Genomic DNA, 27601 nt, shown 5'->3' with positions numbered 1-27601 from the left:
ATGGCTCCGCGATGAGCACGACATCCGCCGTTAATCTTTCTTTGTCGGCCGTTCTCCGAGCCCGCCGCGACAACACTCTGACCGCCGCGACAACACTCTGACCGCCGCGCGCGCTCCCAGGCCACCCAACCTCGCGGGCGCAGGCTGGTTCGCGGTCTCACTCCTACGTCGTCGCCATCTCCGTCCCCGCCACCGCCCGTGCCAATGACGACCGAGGAGGAGGAGGACCTCATGAGGTAGGTGATGAAGGACTCCCAACACACCCACTACGAGCGCCAATGGTAGGGTATCGAGGAGATGATGGCCCTGTCAGCGGCCGACAACATCGTCTTCCCAAAGCTCGACGCCTACGTCAAGGAGGAGGCCATGGAGGACGTCCGCGCAGAGGCGCCGAGGGAGGAGGAGCCGACGGGATGGAACCCGGCCTTGGTCGGGCAATCCTGGACATGGACGAAGACCGTGTCGTGCATGCCTGAGGTGGACGCCGGCCCGTGTTCATCTTCCCCGTCACGGGAAGAGGTTGTGCAGGCGCCACAACAGATGCCTCCCGCCTGGCAGGGGCCGCCAACCCACATTTGGCAGCCACCTCCATACGTCGACCTCACCGGCGGCGCGACGACGAGTAGGACGACGACTACGGAAGACGATGGCGGCATCGGCGGCGACAATCCTCATATAGTTTTTTTAATGCTTAAGTTTATGTTTTGATGTGTTGAACTTGACTACTGTGGACGTTTAATTGTTTTTATATTATTTACAATGTTTATTTGGGTATTTTTTTTTGTTAAATTTGAAGTCTAAATAATAGGACAGTTTGGCATGTAGCGGGCTGGTTGGGCGCACCGAGGGTCGCACGACGGTAAACGAACAGACGTGTACCTTTGCCACCTAAGATAGACGAAATCCGGACGAAATGGATGTCCGGATCGTGCGTTGGAGTTGCCCTGACCCACGATCAGTGAGTGCACGATCCGACGGCTCGCAGTGCGGCCGACGCAGCGCTTCAATCAGTCGGCTGGATCTGGGTCGAAACGTTTTCCGACCAGACACAAATTTCTCAGCGCCCAAACCCTAGCTAGCCCCTCCCACCCACCCTCCCTCGATCCAAATGGACGGCGGCGACGGCGACGGTAGCCTCCGCTTCGACTTCGAGGAAGACATCGACGCCTTCAGCTTTGGATCCGGCTCCGCGTCCTCCAAAGCCCCCATCCTCGCCGTGGGAGGGCCGTCCCGTGGCCGCGGCCACGGAAGCATCGAAATGGACGGCGACGAGGACAGCCTCCGCTTCGACTTCGAGGACGGCCTCGACGCGGCCGGCGCTGGTACCGAATCCTCGGCCTGGCCCTTCGAAGCCCCCATCCCCGCCGCTGGAGGGCCGTCCCATGGCCCTGGCAGCGGCAGCATCCAAATGGACGGCGACGAGGGTAGCCTCCGCTTCGACATCGAGGACTACCTCGACTCCGTCGGCGCTGGATCCGGCTCCGACGAGGAGATCCCGGAGTGCATAATGTGAGGAATATCTCCATCTCAAATCACTTTTATTTTAGTCCTGCGAAGTTTTTTTTTGACACTCCTGCGAAGTTTACAGATGCTGAGAGATAGGGAGAGAAACACACAGAGAGAGAGAGGCAGGGAGGGAGGGAGCTCCAGCCTCCGCACTACCTCCCCTCCACGGCTCCACCCCTGCCACGATCCCCTCCTCCTGCGACCCCTTTTCCCTTTCTCCGGCCACCCCACTTTCCCCTCCTCGCGCCACCCCCTTTCCCCTCCTTCCTCCACCCCCTTTCCCCTCCAGATCGGCTACAGAGTTAGGTTATGTCTATGAAGTTGTGATTTAATTAGCAATCATACAAAGTTAGGTTGTGTCTATGGTGTCGCCACACCATACGGAATAAGCGTTATAATGTTATATGAAGGTGGTCGGTCGCCATAAAACGCGTTACGCCATAAAAACATTGGTGTTTATGTATTTGCAGTGAACCCGCAACGGACACCGTATCCGAAACGGATACTGCTCCAATATGTCCTGGATATGTATCCCCTGAGTATCAGGGAATAGATGATTTAAAACAATGCCGATACTTCATGGATACTTGGCCAGTGCGTTTCGGATATGTAGCGGTACAACCCTAGTCCCCTGACGCCTCATATTTTCCCTCCTTGCTGCTTTCCTCCCGAGCTCCACAGCAAGCGGCGTCTGCTCACCCAGCGACGGCAGACCGGCGGTAAGCAGACACCGAGCTGCTCCTCTTCTCCTTTCTCTTCTTTTGATCTCATCTCCTCTTATACTCTCCTGCAGATGGCTCCTCCTGCTGAACCTACCAACCTAAGGGCACCATTGTGGAGCCATGTTACAGTGTTAGTAGTGTTCTGATCCTCTCCTATGGACTTCGACCTACCAGCTCAGTATTTTGGTGAATTAAAAAGAAAAGTAAAACTTTTCCAAAATGGCGAATTCACGTATCTGCATCGGTCCGATACTGATACACGTATCCGTATCTGTGCATTCTAGGTGCCTATACTGTATGAATTTCTGGAGTAACCAACTATGATGGATTTAACAATTATCACATAATAGAACATAATTGGTAGGTTTTAATTTAGCTGATTCAGTCTGTTAATTTTTGGCGCCTTCAATTAAACTGGTTTTCGTATTGTTTAATTAGTGATTGATGGAATCTTTAACTTCTGTGACGATTCATATTGTTACTCAAAGTTCTGTCTCCTGTGCTACCCACTACTCCCTCCGTTCCTAAATATTTGTCTTTGTAGAGATTTCAACAAGTGACTACATACGGAGCAAAATAAGTGAATCTACACTCTAAAATATGTCTACATACATTCGTATGTGGTACTCCATTTAAAATGTCTAGAAAGACATATTTAGGAACGGAGGGAGTAGATCATATATACTGTTTGACTTGGCATTTAAGCCCATTTCAATCTTCAGTGTAGCTGTTGTATAGAGTGCTGTCTAAACTTTAACATAAACTGTCTTCCTTCCAATCTGAATTGCAGGTTTAGTGTGGGCTTTTGCCTTAATGGACCTAATTGCAAGTGCATGCATGTTAAGCTACCTGGGCCGCCTCCTGTTCAAGAAGTCCTCCAGAAGTTTCAACAGATGAATGCCTATGACTATGGTTCATCAAGCACAACTTATCAGCCTAGAGACAATAACTGTAAGCAGAAGGCGAAACCTCAAGTCCAGCATGCGTCAGTGCTGGAGAATCAAAATTTAGCTGTAAATGCTACTCTTGTAGCGCAACAACCTGCTGCTCAGCATGTGCAGACAGCAAATCCACCACCACACCTACAGCAGCAGCAAAATGCTCAGGTTCAAGGTGTCCATAATGGTTCATCTATCCAAAAGCTACCACAACTGCAAGCCCACTTCCACAAGGGCAATCAAGGTGGGAGCTTCTAGACAGTTTTGTGAAGCTTTCAACGCATATTATATGAAAACTATAAACATAGCCGTATTACCTGTATCGGTCTTCAGGGACAATGAGTTCCTTGACTTGTTGTTATTCCTTATGCTTCCCGTCTTCTTGATAGAATGATGGGCTTACTTTTCAGAACTTGTTATGCAGTGTTCTTAACTGTCCTTTAGCAAGAGTCATAATTTGCTATTGTATTATGCTAGAAAAAACTAATTTTCTTTGAATAATTAGACAAATTAATCTATGGCTAAGCAATCAAGATGATTCCTATACAACTAACATTATTGATTAGATGTACGTGTTCCTTGCATAAAATGGTTTGGCGAGTAGAACATGAAATTGTGTCACTTGGCTATTTACCTCTTTGAAGCTATGCCAATGGAATCTTGTGAGCACACTAAAGCAATATATGAGTTTTGGAATTATGCTCATAGCATTCTTTGAGCACATTAATACACAAATTTATTGCCTAGATACTTGTAACATTTGTATCTTCTAGAGACCACATAGGAAGTGATTTCCATGTTATTTTATGGCATAATCTGAAGCCAAAAGTGTTGTTGTAGTCTTTGTCCTTAGTAATAATCTAGTGGACAGAGGGCTGAGAAGATCCGTCTTGTTGACTTGTCAAGACAATGTTAATGATCTCTCTTGCATTCCAAAATTTCATTATTTCTGGTCCATGCACATGCTTCCTTTTACAAAAAAATAAAAATAAATGTTGAAGTGGTTCTAAGTTCTAACGATTTTATGTTAACATGTTAAAAAAATAGGTACTCGTTTATTAAATGTTGCAACCAGGAGAATCTGGATTTTGGTTCAATGGGGTGTTTGTGCCCCTCAAAAAGGATTAATGAGGTTGAACTTGACGAAGTGTGTCCATGGACAGTGTCATTTCAATATTCTCCATCTCTAGAACTCATCATTTCCAGGTAAATCATACATTCCTCTTAGGCTCTCAGCTAGCAATAGCTAATACAATTACACATACACCTCTGTTACACAATATATGCTATAATTTACTTTTAGGGGAAACTATTTATTGTCTCCTATATATGGTTGTAGATTAATTGTAGTATTTATTGCTGTTGAGAATAGAGCACGAAATTAACTTATTCTAGTTATTAAGGGAGTTAATTAATGGTACAGGTGGATTGGTAATCATGAGTTGTTTCTTTCTTCTTTTGACGTAATCATGACTTCATCTCATTTATACCTTTTGGTATTTTTTCTTTGTCATTTAGCTCTAAGCACACGGAACATGGATTTAATGGCCTAGCTTTTAACATAGGTTGGCCCAAACTCAAACGTCAGTATTAAAAAAAAACGGACATTAAGTGGAAGAAAATATTGCCTCCAAAACAAGTGACAAGTATATATATATATATACCAACGCGACAAACTTCTAACCTACATATATTTTGGACGAAGGTGGCAATCTAGTATAATATCATTTGTTTTGCAACAGAGTATTTGAAAAGTAAAATAGTGCTATTCTGTTGGATATATCAAATTATAGCTGAACACACTTTCTTTGCAGAACTTCTAGAACTGGTGGTGGAATTTAGAAATATGCTCACAGAAGCCCATTGTGGTCAGAACTTCTCTCCAGTGGCTTAGGTACATCACAATTTTTAAAATCTTGTCCATACTTTCTTTATGGTTTATCCATACTTATTTTATTTTGTCATCATTTCACATTATATCTTTCCAGTGTCGGATAGTACTACTCTTTCTCACTGATGGAATATAGCATCTCATAGCAGATTACATGACATAAGCTTGTGTATTCACACCATACTGCACTGCATGCTAATATTTGTTGATTCCACCGAGTTTCTCCTTGCATAATATTTAACAACAGATCTTATGCTATAGATTTTCCACTAATTTATGCTTTAAGGGGAAATATTTATGTCTTCTAAGGGGACTAAAGGCTTTTGTTGTTGTTGTTGTTGTTGTTGTTGATCGTAGAGCATGTAAATAGCTTCTTAGTTTAGTTATTTATAAGGAAGTTAGTTGATGGTAGAGATGCTCTGGTAATCATGAGTCATTTTTCTCTTTTTTAATGGTATCATGACTTAATGAACCATTCATTATTATGTTTTATTTATCTTCTATTGTACGTCCAGTTTGGTACATTTTTGTCATTTAGCTACAAGCTATGGGATAAAAAGCATTTAATGACTTAGTTTTTAAAAAGAGATTGACTCAGTAGTATGCCCAACTCACATCAACACCCAAAGAATGTTAATAGGAGTATTTAGTGGAAAATATTGCCGCCAAAACTATAGTAACAAACAAGTATGTAACGCAACATATATTCTGCTTTGATGGTTGTAATTTGGTAATAATATAATTTGTTTTGTAATACAGTAGTCTAAAAGTAAAATTATGCTATTCAGTTGGATACTAAATTATTGTTACATTTGCCTTTTTGCAAGGGCTCTTGAAAGGTTACTTCTAAGTTTGGTGGCTACACTGGTGGTTGGATTTGGAAATTTACTTAAAAAGTTCATTATGGTTAGAATTTCTCTCCATTGGCTCAAGGTACAACAAATTATGGAAATCCACCCGCCCGAGGAACTGGCTGCCGGTGCCCCACATCGAAGCATGCCTGCCGCGCCACGTGTCTCGCTCGTCAGCCGCCAACCCACCCTAGCCGCCACCGTCCCAGAGCGAAGCATCCGCGCCCCGTCACCTATCTTCCTCACTAGCTGTTGGCCTCCATTGCGGTCTTGGCGATGATCCCGCTGTTGTTTCCAGGAGCTGGCTGTCAGTGCCCCTACTTGCCGATTTTGAACGGCGCCTCTGCCGCTGCTTGGTGGGTCGGTTCTTGCTCTGTTCCATGCTTGTCGACATCATGTGATTTTGCTTGGTTCCCTGATGAGTAACAATAGATGAGGAACATGAAAATATAATCATATGTCAAATATGTTTGACTACTTTTAGATACTTCTGTTGTGTTCTAGTATTTCTTTTCTTTTCTTTATCCTACCTACTGTTTTCTAGAGTCTTCTAGTTGTGAGTAGCTATGAGTAGAATGGTGAACCTTAAATAATGTTTCTAGAGTATTCCGTTATAAGTAGAAGTATGTGAAGGCTTCGCAAAGCCCTATAAATAGAGGTCCTCACCTCTACTTTGTACCCAGACTATGTACCCCTACCTATAATAGAACTTGTTGTTCTTATCTAAGATCTTGGAGTAGATCTTGTGCCCTAGGAGTTCTGGATTGAACTCTTGCTGCCCTATCAGCCTACATTTACCTCTAGAGCGGTATCTAGTGCAGAACGTTGAAGCTGTTCCTTCAACACTTGTGTTGTACACATTATAGCAGCAAGGTGGAGTTGCTCCTCCACAACCTTTGTGCTGCTCGAGGTGGTATCAGAGCCTCGTTGACCCATACTAGTTCTTGCTGTCCTCTTCGAGAGCAAGCTGCAGCAAGCAATGGAGCAATTGAAGAAGAGGATGGATGTTGCAGAACAACAAATCAAAGAGCTGCGTGAAGATCTTAATCGTAGATTTGATCAGCTGGTTGAGATGATAAGGAAGGGTGTTCCCCCTGCTACCAATGAAGGAGATTCATCTAAAGAAGATGTTCATCAAAGGAGAGGTGATCTTGGAGCAAGACCGCCACAACAACGTGTTGTTCAACGTGCTTCAAGAAGGCCAATTTATGTTGAAACTTCTGGAGGTGAAGAATATGATGAAGCCCTTGAAGAAGCTGATCTCTATGCATATCGGGGAGTACCCAACCCTACATATGCAAGGGATACATACAAGGTGAAAGCTGAGATCCCAACTTTTAATGGAAATGTTGATATTGAAGGGTGCCTAGATTGGTTATATGAAGTGGAGACATTCTTTGAGGTCATGGAGGTTTCGGAAGATCGTAGAGTTCCTTTGGTCGCATACAAGCTGAAAGGAGGAGCCGGTGCATGGTGGCATCGCGCTCAAGAAGAGCGCAGGCTGAGAGGAGAACCTCGTGTGAGAACTTGGCGGCAAATGAAAAGTCTCTTGAAAGGGAGATTTTTGCCCGTTGATTATGACCAGATCCTATTTATCCAATTTCAAAATTGTGCTCAAGGAAGTAGGACTGTTTCAGATTACACGGAGGAGTTTCTAAGGCTACAAGTGAGGTGCAACCTTGCTGAAACTGAAGATCAACAAGTTGCAAGGTACATCAATGGTCTCAATGATGCTATTCAAGATCGATTGATGATGCAACAAATCTGGTCCGCTGATCAAGCACAAGCTCTAGCCTTAAAGGCCGAGAGGTTTGTGAGGACAAGAAAGGCAACTAAGGCTCCATATCCTCCATATCCTTATACCAAAGGCTCGTCTAGGAGTCACCCTAATAGAGTGGAAGGAAAGACCGCTCCACCTAAGGCAAAACGACCCATCCAGAAGCAAACTAGAGGCAAGGGTAAGTCCAATGAAGGCCCAAAATGCTATAAATGTGGCGAAGAGGGACACATATCCAGCGGCTGCCCACTAAGGAAATTTGTTAACACAACTATCCTTGATGGTGAAGACGATGAGGAAGAATACGAATCTGAAGATGTAGAGGGGCAAGAGGTTTGTCAAGAAGAAGGTGAAGAGGTGGTATGTGTGATCCAGCGTCTCCTATGTTCCACACCACAACCTGACAACACACAACGGAAGAAAATATTTGAGAGCAAATGCACGGTGAATGGCAAGGTATGCAAATTAGTGATTGATAGTTGCAGTTGTGAGAATCTTATCTCCCAGAAGTTGGTGAACCATTTAAAGCTTGATATTCATGATCATCCAAACCCCTACACTATTGGGTGGATCAAGAAAGGAGTGAATATGAGGATCACCAAACAATGCAACCTGCCACTTCCTTTGGGCAAGCATTATCGCTCAAATGTGTTGTGTGATGTGGTTGACATGGATGTCAGCCATGTTCTTCTTGGGAGACCTTGGCAATTTGATGTGGATACTACACACAAGGGCAAGGAAAATTCTTACTCTTTCATTTGGAACAAGAGAAAGATCATTATTTTACCAAACAAAACCGAAGGTAATACCTCTGAGGAGGGGAAAACTATGTTAACTATCTCCCATACCTCTCATGAGTTTATGGAAGACTTGAAGGAGGCAGATTTGTGTGCTGCACTTGTTGTAAAAGGAGAAGAGCACCTGACTGTCGAAATTCCAGCAAAGGTACGTGGTTTATTGGCAGAATTTCAGAACATACTTGGGGAGCCACATGGCTTGCCACCGATGAGAGGAATTCAACATAGTATTGACTTAATTCCGGGAGCAAGTCTTCCTAATCTTCCACACTATCGAATGAGCCCAAAGGAGCATGATATATTGAAGGAGAAAGTGGAGGAATTGTTGCAGAAGGGGCACATTCGAGAAAGTATTAGCCCATGTGCTGTACCAGCCCTACTCGCGCCAAAGAAAGATGGATCTTGGCGCATGTGTACGGACAGTAGAGCCGTTAACAAGATCACCATAAGGTATAGATTCCCTATTCCCCGTCTGGATGATATGTTGGATCAACTTAGTGGAGCAAGAGTGTTCACAAAGCTAGATTTAAGAAGTGGATATCATCAAATCCGTATAAGACCTGGGGATGAATGGAAGACCGCCTTCAAGACAAAGGAAGGGTTGTTTGAATGGCTAGTCATGCCATTTGGACTCTCAAATGCACCAAGTACCTTTATGCACTTAATAAATCAAGTCCTTAGACCCTTCTTATCCCACTTTGTTGTGGTCTATTTCGATGACATCTTGATCTATAGCAAGGATGAGGATGAACACTTTGATCACATTCGGAAGGTGTTAGAAGTACTAAGGGAAAATGAGCTCTACGTCAACTTGAAGAAATGTGTTTTCCTGCAAACTCAACTTCTTTTCCTAGGATTCGTCATAACATGTGACGGCATTCGTGTTGATGATTCTAAGGTTGAAGCAATCCGAGAATGGCCAACTCCTAAGACCATTTCTGAGGTAAGAAGCTTTCATGGCCTTGCAACTTTCTATAGTCGATTTGTTAAGAATTTCAGCACTATCATGGCACCAATTACCGAGTGTTTGAAGAAAGGAAAGTTCCAATGGGCAGAAGCAGCTGAAGCTAGCTTCAATGAGATTAAACAAAAGCTATCACAAGCTCCTGTCTTGGTACTACCTGATTTCAACAATACTTTTGAGTTGGAGTGTGATGCAAGTGGAGTAGGCATTGGAGCTGTCCTATCTCAAGAAAGGAAGCCCATTGCTTTCTTTAGTGAGAAGTTAAGTGAAGCTAGACAGAAATGGAGTACCTATCAGCAAGAATTATACGCCGTTTTCAGAGCGTTGAAAACTTGGGAAGTCTATTTGCTGCCTAAAGAATTCATTATTTATAGCGACCATCAATCCTTGAAGTATTTTAGAAATCAAAAGCATGTTGACCGCATGCTAGCAAGATGGGCAACATATCTGGAGAGGTTTAACTATCTCATCGTGCATAAATCTGGAATAACTAATAGAGTGGCCGATGCTTTGAGTCGTCGTGCATGCCTCTTGACTTCTTTTGAAGCTGAACTTCCGGGCATGGATCAAATAAAGGAGTTGTATGAGGGTGACGAAGACTTTGGCCATGTTTTGGTAAAGCACGCAAGGGGCCAACCATTAGGCGATGACTATTTGATGCAAGATGGATATCTCTTCAAAAATGATTGTTTGTGCATTCCAAGAAGTTCTCTACGTGACAAGTTGGTTAAAGAGCTCCATTCAAGTGATCTTAGTGGCCATGTTGGACGGGACAAGACTATCGCTAGCCTGGAAGCTCGCTACTTTTGGCCACAACTAAAAAGAGATGCTGGAAAGTTTGTTCAGCGATGCCCAATATGTCAAACCTGCAAAGGCCAAGTCTAGAACACAGGGTTATACATGCCTTTGCCTGTTCCTGTCGCTCCATGGGAGGACATCTCTATGGACTTTGTCTTGGGCTTGCCAAGAACAAGGCGAGGAAGTGATGCTCTATTTGTGGTCGTGGATAGATTCTCTAAGATGGCTCATTTCATCCCATGCTGCAAAACAACGGATGCTCATCATGTGGCAAACCTATTCTTTCGACAAGTGGTCAGACTTCATGGAGTATCAAGGTCCATCGTCTCAGACCGTGATAGCAAGTTTCTTGCGGCATTTTGGCTCACTTTGTGGAAGCAATTCAACACTGAGTTGAAATTTTCTAGCACTGCTCATCCACAAACAGATGGACAAACGAAAGTGGTGAACAAGTTTTGGGGTAATCTGATCCGTTGCATTTGTGGAGAAAGAAAGGGACAATGGGATTTGGCTTTATCTCTTGCAGAATTCTCCTACAATAACTCCAAGCATAGATCCACGGGAAGGAGCCCTTTTTCCATTGTCTACACTAAAGTTCCATCACATGTGGTGGACCTGGTGAAGCTACCATCAAGGGGAAAACTCAAAATCAGCATTGTCCTTTGCTAATAATTACACCGAGTTATTTGAAGAGATTCGCGGTGCTTTGGAAGCACAAAATCAGAAATATAAACAACTTGCTGATTGCAAAAGGAGGCCAAAATCATTCCAAGCCGGTGATGAGGTGATGGTCTACCTCCGAAAAGAGAGGCTGCCTTTAGGTGTTAAAGGGAAACTTAGGCAGCGAAGGTATGGGCCCTTCTCTATCGTGAGGAAGATAAATGATAATGCTTATGTGATAGATCGTCCAAGTGACATGGGTATCTCCAACACTTTCAATGTTGCGGACTTGACTCTCTACCATCCAGAAGAAGCGCTCTATGAAGATAACTCGAGGGCGAGTTCCAAACAACCAGGGGAGAATGATGAGGAACAATAGATGAGGAACATGAAAATATAATCATATGTCAAATCTGTTTGGCTACTTCTAGATACTTCTGTTGTGGTCTAGTATTTCTTTTCTTTTTTTTATCCTACCTACTGTTTTCTAGAGTCTTCTAGTTGTGAGTAGCTATGAGTAGAATGGTGAACCTTAAATAATGTTTCTAGAGTATTCCAGCCATAAGTGGAAGTATGTGAAGGCTTCCCAAAGCCCTATAAATAGAGGTCCTCACCTCTACTTTGTACCCAGACTATGTACCCCTACCTATAATAGAACTTGTTGTTCTTATCTAAGATCTTGGAGTAGATCTTGTGCCCTAGGAGTTTTGGATTGAACTCTTGCTGCCCTATCAGCCTACATTCGCCTCTAGAGCGATATCTAGCGCAGCACGTTGAAGCTGTTCCTTCAACACTTGTGTTGTACACATTGTAGCAGCAAGGTGGAGTTGCTCCTCCACAACCTTTGTGCTGCTTCATTCCCTTTGAGCATTGTAAAAAGAAGGCAATTTCTTTGTCACCGGGCTTCCTTTCCATCCCTTGCCACCCGTTGATTTTTGACGGTGTTAACTGCACTGACTTCATTTCCCACATAGGCATTCATTTGCTTGGTCTGCGTCTCTGGGCATACTCTGGCGAGATTTCTTATCTGTTGTGCCCTGTTGCTCCCGTGGAATCTTCACCACTCCCTATGACTGTTGTTGATATGGTTGTCGCTCATGCTGCTAAGGTTGCTGATGATGTTGCATGCTGCCTAAGATCAAAATGTCAACTATCAAGGACTTGACTAGGCAGCGGTGCCGCACATAGGTCCTACCATGCGGTGGCTGCTACACGCACCAACCACGACCCTTAAATGCGAGCACATGGCGAAGACAGAAGAGGGTGGTAGCCGGTAGGGCCGTAGGCTGGTGCGCACATGCATCCTAATTCCGATCCCAAACACTAACGGGTCACAACTAGCCCACCTCTCCTGCTGCTTTCATCCCTATCATGTGCTTCTTCTCCCAAAAAAACACTAGTCCTGAAATCCACACCAGATATAGGCGCTGTACAATTGCCCCGAGAAAACGCCAAGGAGAGACAAAAAAAAGGACACAAAAGTCTCTGGTCGAGTAAAACAAGATCTAATATTCAGGCAATGCATGATTCAACAGTGGATGTATTAAGTCTAGTTGCCAGTTTGGTTTCATGCTTGGGAGGTCGACCATGGAAGCCATATTCTTGGTACGACAACTAATGGAGAGATACAGGGAGCAAAAGAAGGACTTGCATATGGTGTTCATTGACTTGGAGAAGGCCTATGATAAGATATCGTGGAATGTCATGTGGTGGGCCTTGGAGAAACACAAAGTCCCAGCAAAGTACATTACCCTCATCAAGGACATGTATGATAATGTTGTGAAAAGTGTTCGAACAAGTGATGTCGACGCTGATGACTTCCCGAATAAGATAGGACCGCATCAGGGGTCAGCTTTGAGCCCTTATCTTTTTGCCTTTGCTATGGATGAGGTCACAAGGGATATACAAGGAGATGTCCCATGGTGTATGCTCTTTGCGGATGATGTGGTGCTAGTTGATGATAGTCGGACGGGGGTAAATAGGAAGTTAGAGTTATGGAGACAAACCTTAGAATCGAAAGGGTTTAGGCTTAGTAGAACTAAAACTGAGTACATGATGTGCGGTTTTAGTACTACTAGGTGCGAGGAGGTTAGCCTTGATGGGTAGGTGGTGCCTCAGAAGGACACCTTTTGATATTTGGGGTCAATGCCGCAGGAGGATGGGAGTATTGATGAAGATGTGAGCCATTGAAAGCTGGATGGATGAAGTGGCGCCAAGCTTCTGGCATTCTCTGTGACAAGAGAGTGCCACAAAAGCTAAAAGGCAAGTTCTACAGGGCGGCGGTTCGACCCGCAATGTTGTATGGCGCTGAGTGTTGGCCGACTAAAAGGCGACATGTTCAACGGTTAGGTGTGGCGGAGATGCGTATGTTGAGATGGATGTGCGGCCACACGAGGAAGGATCGAGTCTGGAATGATGATATACGAGATAGAGTTGGGGTGGCACCAATTGAAGAGAATCTTGTCCAACATCGTCTGAGATGGTTTGGGCATATTCAGCGCAGGCCTCCAGAAGCTCCAATGCATGGCGGACGGCTAAAGCGGGCGCAGAATGTCAAGAGAGGTCGGGGTAGACCGAATTTGACATGGTAGGAGTTCGTTAAGAGAGACCCGAAGGGTTGGAGTATCACCAAAGAATTAGCTATGGACAGGGGTGCATGGAAGCTTGCTATCCATGTGTTAGAGCCAAGTTGGTCGCGAGATCTTATGGGTTTCACCTTTAGCCTACCCCAACTTGTTTGGGACTAAAGGCTTTGTTGTTGTTGTTGTTGCCAAATTAGTAGTATTAATTTGTCAAATTAATTGTGCGAAAAATTACGGAGATGGGATCTGCTGTACATGCCTATTTCCCTTGGTTACCATAATAGCTTCATCAGTTTCCAAATTAATTGCCTCAAGTTGCCAAAGATGGATTTGCTATACTCACCTACACCTAGTTTCCAAATTAGTTGTCTCTAATTGGTAGATTTGCTGTATCAGTTTCCAAATTAATTGTCTCAAGTTGTCGAAGATGGATTTGATGTACTCACCTACATCTAGTTTCCAGATTAGTTAACTCTAACTGCCAGATTGGTTGTACTAATTTCCAAATTAATTGTGTAAGTTACCAAAAATGAATTTGTTGTACACGTAATTTCTAGATTAGTTGTCTCTACTTTCCAGATTTGGTGTATCAATTGCCATACTGGTTGCCGACCTTGCCATTCTTGTGCCCGTGCCTTCCCCTTGTCGAAAATCCCTAGCGTTCGCATACATGTGACTGAGAGATCCCGTGGCACCTCCTAGAGTCCTAGGCCCCATTCTATCCCCTCGTCGTCTAGCTAGCGGGTGATTCAGATCACCCCATGAAGTCTGTAAAAAAAACACCGAAAAAACAGTGATGCAAAACAGAGAGAAAGGAGCGTGGATGCAGGTGCGCTCATCGGAAGCCGAGGCGTGCTCGCATCAGAGCAGGCGCGCGACAAGGAGCGGCACGAGCTACCTCTGGTATGGAGGAGCTATCTTGCTGAAGAAATAAAGGGATAGAGGAGAGGGGGGGGGGGGATAGAAGAGCGGCAGAGAAGACAATGCCAGATACTAAGCATCCTGTGGGCTTGATGTGTGTGCTACTTCTGTTTCGTTGAACCATGTGTTGCGCATGCATGGATCTCAGCGCCCCGCCGCACGAGAGGGTAAGGATGCGCACGCCCCTCGTTAGATTTTCCCAACTATGAAAAATATTCGAACTCTTGCCGTGATCAGTGATCAATTGACTGCCTAGTCTTAGTGGAGGCTGTGGACTCTTACTGCCACCACCTAACTGCCTACACTCAGTGGCTTGATGGTGATGCTCTTGCTCGTGTTGTGTCCGTCTTCGTCGCGAATGTCTCGCCTTAGATTTCTTATGAGATCGTGGGACTCTTTCGGCCTTCATCATATGGACTCACCTTCGTCAGCGGTACCAACAGTCTGGTGATGCCATTTACCAGTCCGCAGGGGCAAAACTTCAGCAGGATGATGTCGCTGTTGATGAGTTCTACGCTTAGAGTTCTGCTATTCAGCGCCAGTTGGGTTATCTTTGCATTGTTTGTTGTCACACATGCTTTTGTTGTGTGGTTGTTTGTGTTGACCTGGAGTTCCAACAAATTTCTGAGTTCTTGATGTGGCTCTGCAAGGAGTTTGAGCCACGACATGCCCAACTCTTTGTGAGTGTGCTCCATGTCTCTCTTCTGAAGGCACTCACATAGATACACGTAGAGACTCATCTGCATGGTGCTGGTTTAATAGAGCTTCCTCTAGTGCTACACTGAATACTACTAGCTACTTACCCATGTGTTGCAACTGGGCATACATGTTATACTGGTTCACAATCATGTTCGACATATACCTTAGGGCATGTACAATGGTTGATAAGATAGTCTTATCTTAAATTTTGCATGTAATTTAGGGATGACAAAAAACATGTCTACAATGGGTCATCTCTTAGCCTTATCTTCAATAACTAGCTATTCCTAAAAATGTGGTGAGACATATTGTGCTAAGAGATCATCTCTTGTCTTCTCTTAAATAAGAGAAGGCAAGTCTTTTCTTACGATTTCTCTCTCCTCCACCTCATCATTTATCCTACGTGGCATTGCTAAGATAGAACCATTGTACATGCCCTTATGCCCATCATATTCTAGATTTTTGTAAGATTTGATTTGATTTGAGTATGGGTAGGGGATGGTAAGGAAAGATTTGATTTAGTCGGGGTGTTATTAAGATTTGGTTTTAGTTGGGTAAGGGTAAGGGAAGTCAAGGAAAGTTTTGATTTAGTTGAGGTTTTGATAAGGTTTGATTTGATTGAGTTGATGCGGGACATGGTTATGGTAAGATTTGATTGAGTTAATGCATGATATGGTTTCCAATAGGACAAGGAAAGGAAAGTATTGATGTGGTTTTGATTTTTCCAAACCAAGGAGGGCATGGAGAGGAAAAACCAATGTAAGGGGGCGAGGGAGGAGGTGAGGAGAACGTACCAACTCCGCTTTAATATCGCTTGCACCTCCTTCTAGTTCATGGTCTTCTGTGGTATGCCTTAGGGGGCATCCTTAGAGCATCTACAAGTGGGCTCCTCAAACCCCCGCTAAACATTCGGGGGACAACCCGGTCACTGCCTGGTCACGAGTTCGCCACCCAACAGCTCGCCTATACCAAGCCCAAACGTCCGACCTGACCGGCACCCCCCATACCTAGTCTGAATGTGGGGCGGTCCGGACGCGGCCCCCACGTTGGACCGGCCTAGTCTGACCCCACAAATACCCCACCCCGGACAAAACCCTAGTCCAGAGTCCATTCTTGACTGCTCCGCTCCATTGCTTCTCCTTCCGTAGTTCCATCCACTCCGCGTCCCCTCCCCTCCCCACACCATGTCCAACTCAAGCAGTGGATCCGGCAATGAGTCGGACTCCATCGTCTGGGGGGCGCTCAAGGAGGAATCTAGCTCCTTCGCTCCGGACGACGAGTAGCACATCATCCGCATTGCCCTTCGCTGTTCGTGGATGGATAAGGGCGGGAACTCAAGCTCCGCGGCCTCGGTGGCCTGAAGGGGCAGCTCCGCATTGGCCTGAAGCCGCACATCGTTGTCCGTGCCCTCCCTTGTCATGTGGCGGGGCGATTAGTGGTGCATGGCACCTCTATCCCTTGCTTCTCCCGAGCGACGCTGGGTGCTCGTGCCCGCACTGCAGAGCCTGCTGCGATGGCTGCCTGAGTTGGAGGCGCGGGTCGCTCGCCATGCAAGGCAGAGGGCTGCGTAGGCCTTCAGCAGGCATGGGTGTTGGTTGTGCACCCCGCGCTCGAGCCCTCCCACCGATCTCCTCCGCGATGCATCCGCCGGTCCTTCACCTTGGTGGAGACGGACGCTCGCCGCCGCCGCTGTCACAAAAATGTAAAGGCGCTCCGGATTGGCATCGAGAAGTCCGAGCTCGCGAAGCAGAAGGCAGCGGCTGTGGCAAGAGCCGCCCGACTCACTAAGGAGCAGGCCCGCGCCGCTAGGTGTCTAGCCGGGATCCGTTTCTCCTCTTCATCTGACAACAAAACAACCAACAACGGCGATGACTCCCTACGCCGAAGACTACAACCACTGCTTCCGATACCCCAAATGGAAGCGACCAACGAGGAAGTGGTTAAGAGCGTGTTTGGTTCTATGTCCTCGAGTTGAAGTGCCTCGCTTGGAGAGCGCATGGAACCGCCTGCGCATTGTTTGCTTGGTGATCTGGGGAATCGACTGCACGCCTGGCCTGGAGCACCCAGGCGAGCGGAATCGAGCGCCTAGGGGCGCTGAAGCAGCTGCCTGGCATTAATCACGAGCATCATTGCTAATGGCACCATGCCTTGTCGCCATCGGCACCGTCGTTCGATGGCGCGCTCTTCCTTTGCATCCGCCATCTTGGGCCCTGGAAGTGCGCGAGCCTCTCGCGCCCTCCACACATCTGCATGGTCGAGCAGAAGCTCTGCCCTCTCTGCCGACGAGGCGTGAGCTCTGGCTTGTCGGCAACCATGAATATTCGGCAGCCATAGCCATGGGAACAAAGATTCTGCACATCCGCCATGGTCGCCGGGTATTGCCCCATTGATGTGAGGTGGAGGGGGTATTCAAGGAGAGATGCCATGTTAATGGAGTGACGCAAGTTCCGGTGTTGAGGGGATTAGGCGATCTGGACTAAGCAACTGTTTTTCCTTTTCCTATTTTTGTTGTGCTCGGTTTATTTCCTAAGGAAATGCTCGGTGGACTGGTGCGTTATGGGCTTGGTTGGCGTAATGGTCTCCTGATGGTGTTTATACACTCTTAATAATACATATACCAGGCTAATACATATACAGGCTCAGGGCACCAACCAAACATCTCTCCAGCAGGATTGCCTGACTAGGCAAAAAATCATCAACATCTCAGGCTGAGGATTTAGTCCAGGCATGAAGCTGAGGACAGTAACCAAACTAGCGATAAGTCTGGCATCCCCTCCGTATCTACTAGTAGTTTGCTATCGTATTTTGCTATGTAGCTATGTTGAACATGCTATCGAACAATCTATGTCTTGCTATGTCGAGCTTGGTATGTCCTGTCCTATTTATATGTTGATCTACGTCTTGCTATTTTCACGTTGCATGCATTGCATGGATTTGGGGGTTTGCATATGAGGGGGACGGCTGTGGACGCGGACATTTGAGGGGTGACCGGACACGTCCGAGGGTATATAGGGGCTCAAATTAGTACTACCTTCGTTCCAAATTATAAGATGTTTTGGATATTTCAATATGGTCTACATAGACTGAAATGAGTGAACAAACACACTAAAACACGTCTATATACATCCGATTCTCATTTTGTTTTACAAGATCTTATAATTTGGAATGGAGGGAGTACGTTCTGGTTGTAGATGCTCTAAAGTGTTAGGGTTGTAAACTTGGTAAACAGATTCAGTTATCTTAATGTTCACCTCCGAGCTTCTGATGGCGAGCCTCTTTATGGTCTGACTCACAGCCGTCATCTTGTTAGTTGCCTTGTCTGTCTAGCATCTCCTATCCAGTTCGCGTTCTGGGTCTACAAATCTTTTGAATCTCTGGCCACTTTCTGCTTAATGTGTCTTTTCTTAGTTAGTTTCTCGTTTGAGCAGACAAAGAAATATATTGCAATTTCCCGTTTGAGCAGAGGCCGAGGTTGCAAGCTATGGCTCTTGTGTCAGAGGTGACTTGATTACGGTGGTTACTTGAGGATTTTTGTCTTTCTGTTACTACATCGACTCCTCTTTTGTCTAACAACACATGTGCTATTGGTATTTCTTGAGATCTGGTAAAAGCATGAGCTCAACAAACATATTGGTATGACGCTTATATGAGATAATAGGTACAAGATCAGGTTGCTCTTCAGTATTGCCTTGGGAGCTTCAGTTGGAGGCCTTGGGAATAGATCAGGATGCTTCCCTTGTAAAAGTAAGTTTGTATATTCACGCTGTTGTGCACTGCATGCTAAAACTTATTAATTGCCTTAGAAATTGTTATAAGTTTCTTACAGATCTTATGCTAAAGACATTCCCACTTATTTATATTTCCTTGGCCTTGAACTTGAATTAACACAGTTGAACTCACATTCCAAATGGATCTTATTTTTTTGTAGCAAGTCAGTTAAGGAAAGCAAGCCAATTAAGGAAATAATTCAATCATGGTCTTTAGGGTGTGTGTGAGGTAGTTAGGGGAGATGTGTAGAGACTAGAGAGTAAGCCAATTGAGGAATCTTATCTTTGCAGTCTGAATACATGGTTGCTATTATCTTGGGCCTAATTTACTTATCATCTCCCTCCTTTCCTCTATGAGGTCATCTTGACCCGGCGTCGAAAATGAGACAGCAGTATACAATACTACTACTAAATTAGGATAACTTGGCGCTTACCATCCAGGTTAGCTAATTGAATTAAGTATTGTATACCACTCCATGTACTTTAATTTGTTGGTAGCTGACCAATGAGTACCTCAGAACTGAATGAAGCTAACTGATGGTTTGTAACCATTTAGGACTTAGTTTACAGCAATTTGCGGCTACGAAATTGAAATCCTGGATCTTGTTGCAGGCTGCGCTGATAGCTGCTAAGGCATAGGGTGCTGATGACATCGCTGACAACGAAGGCAAGGGCATCATGCTATTTGTCAGTATAAGGGAAGCGAAGAGAATGGTGAGGACTGTGGCTGTTCTACTGAAGGAAGCTGTACGTGATAGTTTCTTTTTACGATGATTGTTTTCTTCCTGCCGATTCCTCACGAGGATCTGGGGCCTCTTCCCATTGGAGGCATATGTATTCCTGAGTATATCTTGCATGTACTGTTTGTCATAGCAAGCAACTTGGGACCAGCTTCAGACAAACAGTATGTTTCAGTTTTGAACCAAACTAGGCTACTCCTGCAATGAATGAATCTCCCTTTTGGTTTGCACACACAGTGGATGGTACTGCTGTTTCTTTTTTGGGCAAGTCCGTAGATAGTACTCGTCCACAAATAAATGCATGCAGTGGGTTAATAATTCATGCTAGTATGTATAAAAAAAGGTGCAGAATTAACAGCAATTTCATGGTCCATCTGCATCTCCAGCAGAAAGCACTATTCAGCCACAGATCAACTGTCGGCAAACGTCTGGAAGGAGCCTAGTGGCCGGGAAGAATTGGGGAAACCGACACAGTACAAGTGTCGGCAAACATCTGGAAGCAGCACGGATTTCAGTTCCCCATTGTGGAGAAAACCAGCCAAGGTTGCAAGAAGTGTTCTGGGATCCAAATCCGGGTCTCAACTGAAGATCTGAAAGAGATGGGAATCACCAGAGAGAAATCAGAATGGGGCCAAGGAAAATGCATGTATCTTCGAAAAGCGGTGGTGGTGCGCATATGCGCCTTTGCGATCCAACTTTAAATTTGTTGCAATCCACAACCAAAAAAACCCAAAACCAAACCAAACCAAACCAATTGTAGACATGATGTTGAAACGCTGGGGCAAGCACTAGGATCACAACAGGCATGAGGGCCTGAAGAAACTGATTTGTGATCGGTTGAGAGGCGTCACATTCACCCTCTAGACCACTGGCCTCAGGAAAAGGAAATCATTTTCATTTCAGCCATTAATTCATTGAGTGGGCACTCAAAATGGTCAGTCAGATGGGGACCCAAAAGGCACATGACGCTGGCCCATATCAAACCTCTTTCTACTGAGAACAACATTGTAAATTGCTACTACCTCCGTTTCAAAATATAAGACGTTTTGGTAGGCCTCATGTGAACATCTTATATTTTAAAACAGAGGTAATACTTGTCATGCTACCTTTTCTTACTGAGAACGGCACGGGTAAATGCTATAGTTGCTTAACATTGGGAATGCTATAAATTTGCAAGTGGGATGTAGTTGGTTCACTAACACCATCTAACATAATATCATGTACTCCCTCCGTCCGGAAATACTTGTCATCGAAATGGTTGTATCTAGACTTATTTTAGTTATAGATACATTAATTTCATCAATTCCTAGGATAAGTATTTCCGGACGGAGGGAGTAATAATCTCCTACTAAAATGTACTCCCTCCTTCCCAAAATTTTAGGCGTTTAAGTTTCTGCATGCAATCCCATAATCTAAGGCGCACATGCCTTCCTCTCTCAATCAATTACAGCTAACAATCCCTAATTAATTGGAAAGAAGATCGGATGCCTCCCACCATTTTTTTTGAATCGTGGTCACCTCCCTGTCTACTACCTGTACGATGGGTCAAATAACAATCCACGTACGCTAATTTTCGTGCTAAAGACTAACACGCCTAACATTGTGGGAAGGAGGGAGTAGAGTTTTACCACTGCATAAAGGCTTATCCGGATGTAAATGGCAAATAAACGGCGCCCGTAAATCTCGTGTAGTTAGTTTTAGCTAGCTTGATAGTTCATTTTCTCCTGAAAAATAACTTTATCGAACTGGTAGACTATAAGTGGGGACTCAAACGGACCAGTTTACATCCTTACATAGAATACGAACAAAACAAGCATTAGGCAACACGAGTAAATGAGTTATATTAGATGCCCTACACCAACAACATTGGTATTCGCAAAACAAAGTGTTGGTGTCCATACCATATATGTCTAGTTACTATTAAGAAGGTTATCAGAACGCGGACAACTTTAGCTAAACTTGATCTATGTGCTTTGGTTCCAGTTCGGCTTTCTTTGAGAACGACTTCCTGAATGCTTTTTTGGTGTCTGGTTTAGGCTGGCCTGCGTGCCATGTAAGGCCGCTAGCCTTGTAATGATACTTTATCTTCTGCGCGTGATACTTTGTTGGGTGCTGTTGTTGGTCATATATTCTGCCTGGTGGCTTTATCTATAAAGTCGGGCTCTCGCCTTTTCTCTGGAAAAAAAAATTTAACTGGCCAGCCAAGAGCATAAGGCTGGTGGGCTCCATATCTTCAGAACTCAACAGAATCCACCGATGCGATTCTAGTGCTTAGGATGCGTTTGGTTCACATCTCTGTTTTAGGGCATTTTGCATACTTGTCCTGGTTGGGCCTGTTTGAGCTAATGCAGGCTAAAAACCAACATCTGCATGTAATTTGGTTGCCTGCATTAGGCTCCGTGCATGAGGGGAGCGATTTCTAGCACGTTCTTTGGTTGCATGTGTCGCCGTTGTTAGACAAACAACACGTTGTTTGGTTGCAAACGGCTAAAGATGTGATCATCACTTCTTACTAGTGGTGACCTTACCGCACACACTGAATATTGTCTTGTCCTAACTACTAGCAAATGGCAGTACACGTTATTAACAACCAATATGGCTGAATAGGGAAAAGTTCAAAGATGCTAACCTTCTATTGCTGCTGCTGCTATTGTTGTGCTTCTTCTTCTTCTTTAGATCCTTGTCTGACCTCTGTTATCCCACATTGCCTAAGCCCACTCCAACCTTTTGTTCTTCCATGCTTAGTTGTCAAATGCCTTCACACCATGGCCGGTGCCGATCACATCAGGCGGCATCACATCTTCGTCCTTCGGCACAAGTTCATCTGTTCCCCATTGTAGGATCCAGTTGTGAATGATGCAACATGCAAGAACAAGCTTAACCTAGGTAGCGTAAGGGTGGAATGGCTTCTGATTCAGGATCTTAAACCTATTCTTTAGAGCTCCAAATCCCTCTCAACCGTTACTCTTAAGGATGGAATGTCTGAGATTGAACAGTTCCTGAGGAGTCCTAGGATAGTTCCTACCAGAGAACTCGTTCAGATGGTACTTGGTTTTCCTGAAGGGTGGAAGAACACCTGACCGACATGCATAGCCAACATCTCCTAGGTAGAACCTGCCATCTAGTATGTTGACTCCATCAGGTCTACACATGTTGTCACTTAGGATGTTAGCATCATGTGCTGATCCTTCCCAGCCAACCAGCGCATATGTGAACTTCAGATTGAAGTCAATAACAACAAGCACATTCTGGCTTGTGTAGTGCTTCCTCCCTCTATATGCTGCAGATTGTGACCTCGGCACTCTGGTAGTGACATGAGTACCATCTATTGCCCCAATGCAATCCTGAAATTGCATTACAAGATGGTGTTATGGCTACAACAGAACAATAACACCATATCAAGGCATGAACTACATACTGTCAGTGCTCATCTTGAAGTATGGATACCATCTTGGCCTAATGCGAATCTTGGTAGGAGTCTGGCCGGTTGGTGACACAATCATCTCTCCTCTGAGTTCCCCAATAGCTTGCCCCACATGTCTGTTTCCCTATTTTCCCGGCCAAATTCGAGCGTCAGTGCTCCGCGTTGCGCATTAGGCGCAGAATGGGTGGTCTTTGTGCCTTGGTTCAAATATGGTACAGTACCAAGTTGTTACCCTAGCCCCAAGTGTTGTGGTTTTGGGTATGGTACCACCCTTTTCCTTTTCAACTAATGAAGCGTAACACTTGATTAAGTAGCTAGATGGTGTGCTATTGTAGGTGTCCTACTGTTTGAAGGAATAATTGAGGTATGCCCGGTCCGTGCCCGCATTTAGGGGTCCAACTTACCATGTTCCGGCAGTAGTAACTATACTAGTCCCTGCGTACTCCCTCTGTTTATATTTACTCCGCATTTTAGCTTTGCTCAAAGTCAAACTTTGTAAACTTTGACAAGGTTTATAGACAGAAATAATAACATATACAATAACAAATCAATACCATTAGATTCATTATTGAATATACTTTCACATCATATAGATTTGCTATTGTAAATGTTCATATTTTTTCTAAAAAAATGGTCAAATTTATGAAGTTTGACTTCAGTCAAACCTAATATGCTGAGTAAATAAAAAAATGGAGGGAGTATCTTACTCTGTGACCAAGACAGAAGGGAAAACAAGACAACTTAATGTTTATTTGAGCCGTTCAAGTATAATCATGTGGCGTTGCTTATTTATCATTCCTCTCCAACCCTCTTCTCCATCGATTATGCCGCCCTCCGGTCAAGTCCATCCTCCCGCATGCCTCATTTGAACATTTCGTCAAGTATCATTGGCATGTGGGCCTAGACCATGCTTGTATTTCCAATGTTGTAATTTGTCTGACATGCATACACACAGACGGTTCGTTTAAAGTTCACTTTGCCTCCACTACGTGTCGCTTCCCATCTTAGTTTTGACATCCCATTCGGTTCATGCCCTGACACATCTTCACGACATCGATTGATGTTGAGAGATCAAGTGCATGTCGTGCAAGGAGATAAAGGTTTGGTGAGTTTCTATCATAGAAATGACCGGGGGGGGGGGGGTCTGTGGTGATAGGAGGGAGTATATTGTACGTTCAAAAGCGAAATAAACGTACTGTACCCACCCTAGTCCTCTTTCAATCGATCTCCAGACCCTGAGATGAAACTAAGAGCGAACGAGTGGGTGCATGTGTGATACCTAAGGCGGATTCAAAATTTTGAACTGGTGATCATAGCATCAACAAATCATATATAAAGGGTATTCAATGTTCGTTTCGCTTTTAAACATACAATATACTCCCTCCAATCCTTTCTAGTTTACATATAACTTTTATGTGTAGTCAAAGTATCTCTACTTTGATCAAACTTACAGAAAAAAGTATCAACATTCAACAACGCCCAATTAATATTGTTAGATTCGTACGTACTTCTAGATTTGTATTCAAACATAGATGGTTTCCAATTTGTTTTCAAACACATGAACGTGCTTGTTCTCGCGCATGCTCTTCCTACTAGGATTTCGCCACGTATAGCCAGTCCAACAGTAATTTTTTTAAGCTCCATGTCCAATAGTACTAGTGGAGTACTGACAATCCAACATCTGCAGTAGAGTATGTAGTGCTCATAGTACTAGTAGTATACTCCCTCCGTTTTTATTTACTCCGCATAAAACAGAGGGAGTACTAGTAACACTCGGCCGACCTCTCTCTCTTCTACTATCTCCTTCCTGGTTTATTAGTCCTCTTTGTAATTTGTGCTAATTTTTTACCAACGATTTAACTGATGGAATGTTAGTGCATGTTAATAAATTATATCGTTGGATTCGTATTTGAACATAATTTTTAGTGATATAATCTTTTATGACATGCATGAATATTTTATTAGTTAAATTTATGGTCAAACTTTGGCACAGATTATAATGGAGACCAATAAACCAGGACAAAGGTAGTAGTAGTAGTATAAACAACGCGGGCGGGGGAGGGGGAGGGACGTCGGTTTGCTCTTGATACGTCTCCAACGTATCTATAATTTATGAAGCATTCATGCTATTATATTATCGGTTTTGGATGTTTACAGGCTTTATTATACACTTTTATATTACTTTTGGGACTAACCTACTAATCGGAGGCCCAGCCCATATTGCTGTTTTCTTGCCTATTTCAGTGGTTCGAAGAAAAGGAATATCAAACGGAGTCCAAACGGAATGAAACCTTCCGGAGCGTAATTTTTGGAACGAACGTGGTCCAGGAGACTTGGAGTTGAAGTCAAGGAAGCTTTGAGGTGGCCACGAGGGCGCCCCCCTACTGGGCGCGCCCTCCTGTCTCGTGGGCCCCTCGAGTGTCCCCTGACCGACTTCTTTCGCCTATATATTCCCATATACCCTAAAAACATCGAAGCGAACAATAGATCGGGAGTTCCGCCGCCGCAAGCCTCTGTAGCCACCAAAAACCAATCGGGACCTTGTTCCGGCACCCTGCCGGAGGGGTGATCCCTCACCGGTAGCCATCTTCATCATCCCGGTGCTCTCCATGACGAGGAGGGAGTAGTTCACCCTCGGGGCTGAGGGTATGTACGAGTAGCTACATGTTTGATCTCTCTCTCTCTCTCATGTTCTTGATTTGGCACGATCTTGATGTATCGCGAGCTTTGCTATTATAGTTGGATCTTATGATGTTTCTCCCCCTCTACTCTCTTGTAATGGATTGAGTTTTCCCTTTGAAGTTATCTTATCGGATTGAGTCTTTAAGGATTTGAGAACACTTGATGTATGTCTTGCCGTGCTTATCTGTGGTGACAATGGGATATTCACGTGATCTACTTGATGCATGTTTTGGTGATCAACTTGCGGGTTCAATGAATCTATGCATAGGGGTTGGCACACGTTTTCGTCTTGACTCTCCGGTAGAAACTTTGGGGCACTCTTTGAAGTACTTTGTGTTGGTTTAATAGATGAATCTGAGATTGTGTGATGCATATCGTATAATCATGCCCACGGATACTTGAGGTGACAATGGAGTATCTAGGTGACATTAGGATTTCGGTTGACTTGTGTCTTAAGGTGTTATTCTAGTATGAACTCTATGATAGATCGAACGGAAAGAATAGCTTCATGTTATTTTACTACGGACTCTTGAATAGATAGATCAAAAAGGATAACTTTGAGGTGGTTTCGTACCCTACCATAATCTCTTCATTTGTTCTCCGCTATTAGTGACTTTGGAGTGACTCTTTGTTGCATGTTGAGGGATAGTTATATGATCCAGTTATGTTATTATTGTTGAGAGAACTTGCACTAGTGAAAGTATGAACCTTAGGCCTTGTTTCCTAGCATTGCAATACCGTTTATGCTCACTTTTATCACTTGTTACCATGCTGTTTTTATAATTTCAGATTAAAAATACTTATATCTACCATCCATATAGCACTTGTATCACCATCTCTTCGCTGAACTAGTGCACCTATACAATTTACCATTGTATTAGGTGTGTTGGGGACACAAGAGACTCTTTGCTATTTGGTTGCAGGGTTGTTTGGGAGAGACCATCTTCATCCTACGCCTCCCACGGATTGATAAACCTTAGGTCATCCACTTGAGGGAATTTTGCTATTGTCCTACAAACCTCTGCACTTGGAGGCCCAATAACGTCTACAAGAAGAAGGTTGTGTAGTAGACATCAAGCTCTTTTCTGGCGCCATTGCCGGGGAGGTGAGTGCTTGAAGGTATATCTTTAGATCTTGCAATTGAATCTTTTTGTTTCTTGTTTTATCACTAGTTTAGTCTATAAAAGAAAACTACAAAAAAATGGAATTGAATTTGTCTCATACACTTCATCTTTTTAATATCTTTCGTAAGAATGATGGTAAGGAAAATTGTGCCCAAGTGCTAGAAGAAGAAATCTATAAAATGTTTGGCACTAAGTATTTGAATGATGATCATGATTGCAATGTTGTTAGTATGAATTCCTTGAATATTCATGATGCTAATGATATGCAAAGCCACAAGCTTGGGGATGCTATGTTTGATGAAGATGATATTTTTTGTCCCCCAAGTTTTGATGAGAAAATTTATTATGATGATAGCATGCCTCCTATTTATGATGATTATATAGATGAAAGTGGATTTGGTGAGGTCATGACTTTATTTAGTGATGAATCCGCTATTTCGGAAGAGGTTCCAATTGATTATGAGAACAAAGTTGCTATCTATGATGATTATTGTGATGACTTGTATGCTATTAATAATAATGATAATCATGAAACTTGTCATCATCATTTTAGTTTTCAATTGGATTATGCCTCACATGATAATTACTTTGTTAAGTTTGCTCCCACTACTATTCATGAGAAGAAATTTGCTTATGTGGAGAGTAATAAAAATCCTATGCTTGTAGATCATGAAAAGAATACTTTATGTGCTGGTTATATTGTTGAATTCATTCATGATGCTACTGAAAATTATTATGAGGAAGGAACATATGCTTGT

The 27601-nt window shown here is 44.1% G+C and overlaps 1 long non-coding RNA gene across 1 annotated transcript; it reads left to right on the top strand.

Annotated features, from left to right (window-relative positions):
• Positions 1-13272: 13272 nt before the first annotated feature.
• Positions 13273-19845, top strand: LOC123136459 (uncharacterized). The gene is made up of 2 exons (XR_006466966.1): positions 13273-18850; positions 19486-19845. It is a non-coding gene; the product is annotated as an uncharacterized lncRNA (long non-coding RNA).
• Positions 19846-27601: the final 7756 nt, after the last annotated feature.

Source organism: Triticum aestivum, chromosome 6B (genome assembly GCF_018294505.1).
Source record: "Triticum aestivum cultivar Chinese Spring chromosome 6B, IWGSC CS RefSeq v2.1, whole genome shotgun sequence".
Lineage (NCBI taxonomy): Eukaryota > Viridiplantae > Streptophyta > Magnoliopsida > Poales > Poaceae > Triticum > Triticum aestivum.
Note: the sequence above shows the minus strand (reverse complement) of the source record. Positions and strands in the feature narration are given on the sequence as shown.